Raw genomic sequence first — 7,401 nt, 5'->3', positions numbered from 1 at the left:
GAGAAAACACAGAGACACTGAAGATAAGCAAATAAACCAATAAGGAATTTTTAATAACATTAGAAAAGACAGCCCCTATAACATCTAAACAATTCCAAATAATGAATAAATATTGCAATAGAAAGGAAAATTTATTAATATATCAGACATCAAAGTTATCTTTTCCTAGAAGGAGCACTGATAATAAGTGGATTGACAACAAACTGATTTGCAGACGTTATGCTGCATTGTATTTTATTTTCTGTGTGGATTCTTAAGAAAGTGAAGTAGAATCCTTGTCCTCCTCTGATGCCTCCTTTGTCTCCTCCCACCACCGCCGCCCTGAGTCACAGCCTGCACAGCTCCAACCTCTTGGTCCCTGTGGAAGCTTCAGATCTCAAATATTCAGAGTTCTTAAAACATGGAAGATATTGGCAACCAATGAGCTGAACTCGACCAACAGGATATGGAAGACATAGGAGAAGTGGAAGAAGAAAAAAATGGCGAAGATGCCAAAAGCAAAGCTCAGTAGTTGTCTGTTCAGATGATGCAGAATTCTCATATTCGTGCAACTCTTCAACAAAGATTGGACTGTTTAGTAGGAACATCAATTGGATATACTGAAAGCTTGCCAAAAGTAAATAAGAGCTCTGTGAATGCCCTCAAAACCCCTCAGGTGAAATGTGCATATATAGAAGCCAAGTTCTATGAGGAAGCTCAAGCTTTATCAGCCACTTTTTGATAAGAAAAGTGAAATCATCAATGCAATTTATGAACGTAGAGAGGAAGAATGTGAATGGAAACCAGATGATGATGAAGAGATACCAGAGGAAATGAAACTGTAGGCTAAGCTTGAAGAGGAGAAAAAAGATGAAGAGGAAGAAGACCTTAAAGGAACTCCTGAATTTTGGCTGTTTTAAAAATGTTGACTTGCTCGATGATATGGTTTAGGAAAGCGATGAACCTGTTCTGAAGCATTTGAAAGGTATTAAAGTGAAGGTCTCAGCTGTTGGTCAACCTATGAGTTTTACACTAGAGTTTCACTTTGAACTCAATGAATATATACAAATGAGGTGTTGCCAAAGACATATCGTGTGTGGTCAGAACCAGAATATTCTGATCACTTCTCTTTTGATGGACCAGAAATTATGAGTTGTCTAGGGTGTGAGGTAGATTGGAAAAAAAGGGAAAAAATGTCAGGTTGAAAACTATTAAGAAAAAATAGAGGTAGGGTGGAGCCAAAATGGTGGAATAGAAAGATGCACATACACTAGCTCTCCCCCCACAAGCCATCAAATGCCTGTAAAGAAAGACTCTCAACAAATTCTAGAGCAGCAGAAGCCACAGAACAACAGAGTGGAGGGGATTTCCAGCCCAGGGTGACCTGAAAGACAAAGGGGAAAGGTCTGTGGCCCAGACCTGGCACTGAGCCCAGCCCAGCCTTGGCCAGGCAGCACAGCACTGGGAGGAGGACCTGAGCAGGCCTCAGGAGTGGAATCCTCAGTGGCAGTAGGGGCAGTTTGCAGATCCCCCAACCCACAGGCACCAAGGGTCAGTGAGAGGGTTTTTTCAGCTGACCCAGAAGGGAGTGGGTTCTTCCCAAAGCTCCAACCTCAAGTGATGGCAGCAGAGGATGCATTGGGTGGCAGCAGCTCCCACAGCAGCCTGCATCCTTTGTTGAATCGTTAACCCCGCTGGGAGAACAGAGCACCTGATTCTTACCTCAGCCCCATGTAGCAACTCTGCCCCCAACAAATGTTTCTGAGGGATTTCAGCACTTGATCTTTATCTCACACTGAATAGCAGCCTTGTCCCCACCAAAAGCCCCTGGAGGAATTGAACAGCTTACCTGAATCTCAGTCCCCAGTGCTGGATTGTTGGAACTGGAGACCAGGTGGCTGTGGAGAAGAAACTCTAACTACTCATAGATTCTGGGCACAAAAGTTTCTGGTTGCTCCCAGATTAGTGTACACGCTTAGCTGGGACACCTTGGAGGAACTGAGACCTTACAGATCCCCAGAGTACACCCTACTCTTGACAAAGGACGTAAAAGTAAAGGAACTGGTCGGAAAAATGCCCAAAAAAGGGGAAAAAATAAGATTATACAAGGTTGCTTTCTTGGTGAACAGATATCTTCTCCCATCTTTTCAGATGAGGAAGAACAATGCTTACCATCAGGGAAAGACATAAAAGTCAAGGATTTTGTATCCCAAACATCCAAAATAAATATTCAATGGGCTCAGGTCATTGAAGAGGTAAAAAAGTATTTTGAAAATCAAGTGAGAGGTGGACGAAAAACTTGGAAGAGAAATGAGAGAGACCCAAGAAAAGCAAGTCAACAAGTTGCTAAAGGAGACCCCAAAAATGCTGAAGAAAATGACACCTTTAATAATAGGCTAACTCAATTGGCAAAAGAGGTTCAAAAAGCCAATGAAAAGGAGAATGCTTTAAAAAGCAGAATTAGCCAAGTGGAAAAGAAGGTTCAAAAGCTAACTGAAGACAACAGTTCTTTAAAAATTAGAGTGGAACAGAGGGAGGTTAATGACTTTATGAGAAACCAAAAAATCAAAAAGCAAAACTGAAAGAATGAAAAAATGGAAGAATGTGAAATATTTCATTGGAAAAACAACTGACCTGGAAAATAGATTCAAGAGAGACAATGTACAAATTATGGGACTACCTGAAAGCCATGACCAAAAAGAGCCTAGACATCACCTTTCATGAAATTTTCAAGGAAAAATGCCCTAATATTCTAGAACCAGATGGCAAAATAAATATTGAAAGAATCCACTTACCACCTCCTGAAAGAGATCCAAAAAGACAAACTCCTAAGAACATTGTGGCCAAATTCCAGAGTTCCCAGGTCAAGGAGAAAATATTACAAGTAACTAGAAAGAAACAATTTCAATATTTTGGAAATACAATCAGGATAACACAAGATCTAGCACCTTCTACATTAAGGGATCGAAGGGCATGTAATAGGATATTCCAGAAGTCAAAGGAACTAGGACTAAAACCAAGAATCACCTACCCAGCAAAACTGAGAATAATGCTTCAGGGGAAAAACTGGTTTTTCAATGAAATAGGGAACTTTCAAGCATTCTTGATGAAAAGACCAGAGCTGAAAAGCAAATTAGACTTTCAAACACAAGAATCAAGAGAAGCATGAAAAGGTAAAGAAGAAAGAGAAATCCTAACAGACTTAATAAAGTTGAACTGTTTACATTTCTACATGGAAAGAAAATATTTGTAACTCTTGAAACTTTGTTCAATATCTAGGTAGTTGGTGGGATTACACACACACACACACACAGACACACACACGTGTGTATATACATACATACACACACATATGTATATATATATATATATATATATATATATATATATAGAGAGAGAGAGAGAGAGAGAGAGAGAGAGAGAGAGAGAGAGAGAGAGAGAGAGAGAGACAGAGACAGAGACAGAGAGACAGAGAGACAGACAGAGGGAGAGACAGAGAGAGAGAGAAAGACAGGGAGCACAGGGTGAGGTCAATAGTTTAGGATCATACCTAAATAAATGAAATTAAGGGGTGAGAGAGGAACGTATTGGGGGTAGAAAAGGAGAAATGGAATGGGGCAAATTATCTCTCCTAAAAGAAGCAAGTAAATGACTTTCAATGGAAGGAATATGTGGGGAAGTGAGAGAAAAAGCTAAAGGAAGGAATAAAATGCATACTCATTTTGGTATGAAAACCTTTCTTACAATACAAGAAAGTGGAGGAGAAGGGGATAAGCAGGGAGGGGGGGATGATGGAAGGGAGGGCAATGGGAGGAGGGAGCAATTAGAAGTCAACACTCTGGGGAAGGGACAAGGTCAAAAGAGTACAGAAGAAATGGGGAGCAGTATAGGATCGAGGGAAATATAGTTAGCCTTATACAACATGACTATTATAAAAGTCATTTGAAAAACTACACATATATGGCCTATATTGAATTCCTTGCTTTCCCAATGGGGATGGGTGGAGAGGGAGGACGGAAGAGAAATCAGAACTCAAAGTTTTAGGAGCAACTGTTGAATATTGTTCTTGCATACAATTGGGAAAGAAAAAAATACAGGTAATGGGGTATAGAAACTTATCTTGCCCTATGGGACAAAAGAGAAAAAGGGGATAAGGGAAGGGAAGGATGTTAGAAAGGAGTGCATATTGGTGATAGGGGTAATTGGAATGCTTGGACTTCTGAAGTGGGAAGAAGGGGTTGATGGGGAGACAATTTGGAACTCAAAATTTTGTGGACGTGAATGTTGAAAACTTAAATAAAGAAATTTTTTTTTAAAAAAATAGGTGAAGAAATGGAAACACAAGGAACGTGGTACTGTTCAAATTGTGACAAAGACCATTTCCAATCATTCTTTCTTCAATTTCTTTTCTCCTCCTCAAGCTCCTGAGAGTGGAGACCTGGATGATGTTGCAGAAGCTATGCTTGCAGCAGACTTCAAAAATTATCACTTTTTAGGTGAGCATATTGTTCCAAGATCAGTATTACACTTCACAGGAAAAGCTATTGAAGATGATGATGATGATGATGATGATGATGATGATGATGATGATGATGATGATGATGAAGTTGAATAGGCTGATGACAAGGAAGGGAAAGAAGAAACTGATGAGGAAAATGATCCAGAATATGATTCCAAGAATGATGTAAACCCAGCTGAGTGCAAGCAGCAGCGAGCAGTCCGTGTTGTGGCCTTGAGGATTACTTCACTGCCCCAGCCTAAACACAACTAGTAGTTACTTATAGCATTATGTTTTGTATTTTCTTGGTAGAATAAAGTAAACAAATTTTATTAAAAAGAGAAAGTAAGAGGTCAGAGTCGAGATGGTGGAGTGAGAGCAAGGACTCAGCTAAGTTCTTAGATAAACTCCTTCAGATACCTCTAAAAATAGAATCTGATCAAATTTTGGAGGTGCAGAATTCAATAGGAGACACACTGTGGCAGATTCAAAGCCCAGGACAGACCGGAAGGTCGACGGGAAGAATCTGTTCTGTGGTGGTGAGCCCACAACGCACAGCACAGCGCATCCAGCACAACAGGGTGGGAGGGCCCTGGGAAAACCTGAGACAATAGCAGGTGGAACTGGCTGAGCAGAAGCCCAGGGTGAAAGACCAGCAGGGCCCAGCGAGTGATAGCCAATGAGCACCAGATATCAGTAGCAGCAGCTCTTGAGAATTTTAGCCCACAGATAAAATGTCTGTAAGTCACCTACTTGAACTTCTGGGAGCCAGAATGGTGGAGTGATCAGTAAATGCTCTCTCCTCTCCCCTTGATGACCCTGAAAGAACCATAAAATATTTCCTCAGAAAAATCCTGGATCAGTGGGAACAGCAGAGGGGGAAAATAGTCTCATAACACCTGAGAATAGGAAAATAACTAAGGGGGATGCCTCCTACTCTGGCGGAGGAAAAGGAGAAGGAGAGATGCCCCCCCAGGGCACTGGAAACTCGCACTAAGACCCAGGTAAGCCTCAGGGCCAGGAGAGGAGCCCCAAGAGGGGTGGCAACTCGCACTAGGATCTAGACATGTCTCAGCACTCCAGGGGAAACGGGAAGGCAATAGGGCACCTGGGATCATGATCCTCTGAGATTGCCTTTGCCTCAGTTGAACAGAGGAGACCTCCTGTGACCAGGTCACCTCTCCCCCACACTTAACAAGTTAACCCCAGGGCAGATTGGGGAAAAACAAAAGAAAAGAAAAATCAAAAGACACTTGCTCTTAGCTTTTTCACACAAGTCAGCTCAGCACCAAGTTCTGCAGCTTCTAACTGAAAGAACCAGAAGCCACAAACACACAATCACCATCAGGAACAAGAAAAAGCAAAACAAACACCAAAAGCCCTATAGAATCTTTCCATGGGGACAAGGACCAAAACACAAATATCAAAGAGGATAGTAGAGAGATTAAAATTCCATCTGAAACTTAAAAAGGGACTATGAACTGCTCGAATGCACAAACAGCTCTCCTGGAACAACTGAAGAAGGAAATAGAAGAAAAACTGGACAATGATTTTAAAAGCATAAAAAAAGAATTCAGGGGGTGGAGCCAAGATGGTGGAGTAGAAAGACACACATACACATAGCTCGAAACCCACGACCTATAGAACATCTGTCAATAGCAACTCACTGCGAATTCTACAGCAGGCCACAGAACATTGGAGCGAAGGAGATTTCTGTTCCAGAGGGACCTGCAAACCTCTCTCAAAAGGTCCTTTGCACCGTGGACTGGGCGCCGTGGACTGGGAGCCAAGCACAGCCCTGCCGCAGCCATGGCACTGAGAGAAACAGATTCGAGCGGGCTTCAGGGACGGGATCTCCAGCAGCCGCGTGGGTCCCTCCACCCACAGGTGACAGGGGTCGGTGAGAGGGTCTCTTTGGCGGGTCAAGAGGGAAGTGGGGTGCCCCCATAACTCAGGCCCCCTCGGGAGGCAGCAGAGGAGGTGGGAGCAGACCAGGACTACCCAAGCAGGTAGGAGCCTGGATCCATTGTTGAAGGTCTCTGCATAAACCCCCTGAGGGAACTAAGCCCGTGAGGTGGCCCTGCCCCCACCTGAGCACCTGAACCTAATCTCACACTGAATAGCAGCTCTGCGACCCCCGCCCCCCCCACCAAAGCCCTGAGGCTGGGAAGCAGCATTTGAATCTCAGACCCCAAGCGCTGGCTAGGTGTGAAGAGAATATTCAGAAGGCAAGTCACTGGCTGGGAAAATGCCCAGAAAAGGGAAAAGAAATAAGACTATAGAAGGTTACTTTCTTGGTGAACAGGCATTTCCTCCCTACCTATCTGATGAGGAAGAACAATGCTTACCAATAAGAAAAGACACAGAAGTCAAGGCTTCTATATCCCAGCCCACTCAATGGGCTCAGGCCATGGAAGAGCTCAAAAAGGATTTTGAAAATCAAGTTAGAGAGGTGGAGGAAAAGCTGGGAAGAGAGATGAGACACATGCAGTCAAAGCATGAACAGTAGGTCAGCGCCCTGCTAAAGGAGACCCAAAAAAATGCTGAAGAAAATACGACCTTGAAAAATAGGCTAACTCAGTTGGCAAAAGAGGTTCAAAAAGCCAATGAGGAGAAGAATGCTTTCAAAAACAGAATTAGTCAAATGGAAAAGGAGATTCAGAAGCTCGCTGAAGAAAATAGTTCTTTCAAAATTAGAATGGAACAGATGTAGGCTAATGACTTTATGAGAAACCAAGAAATCACAAAACAAAACCAAAAGAATGAAAAAATGGAAGATAATGTGAAATATCTCATTGGAAAAATAACTGACCTGGAAAACAGATCCAGCAGAGACAATTTAAAAATTATGGGACTACCTGAAAACCATGATCAAAAAAAGAGCCTAGACATAATCTTTCATGAAATTATCAAGGAAAACTGCC

The 7,401-nt window shown here is 42.5% G+C and overlaps 1 pseudogene; it reads left to right on the top strand.

Moving 5' to 3' along the window:
• The first annotated feature begins 400 nt into the window (after nt 1–400).
• On the top strand, nt 401–4,750 carry LOC140517399 (nucleosome assembly protein 1-like 1 pseudogene; annotated as a pseudogene).
• Nucleotides 4,751–7,401: the final 2,651 nt, after the last annotated feature.

Source organism: Notamacropus eugenii, chromosome 1 (genome assembly GCF_028372415.1).
Source record: "Notamacropus eugenii isolate mMacEug1 chromosome 1, mMacEug1.pri_v2, whole genome shotgun sequence".
Lineage (NCBI taxonomy): Eukaryota > Metazoa > Chordata > Mammalia > Diprotodontia > Macropodidae > Notamacropus > Notamacropus eugenii.
The sequence above is the reverse complement of the archived record's forward strand: the minus strand, read 5'-3'. Positions and strand labels throughout refer to the sequence as shown.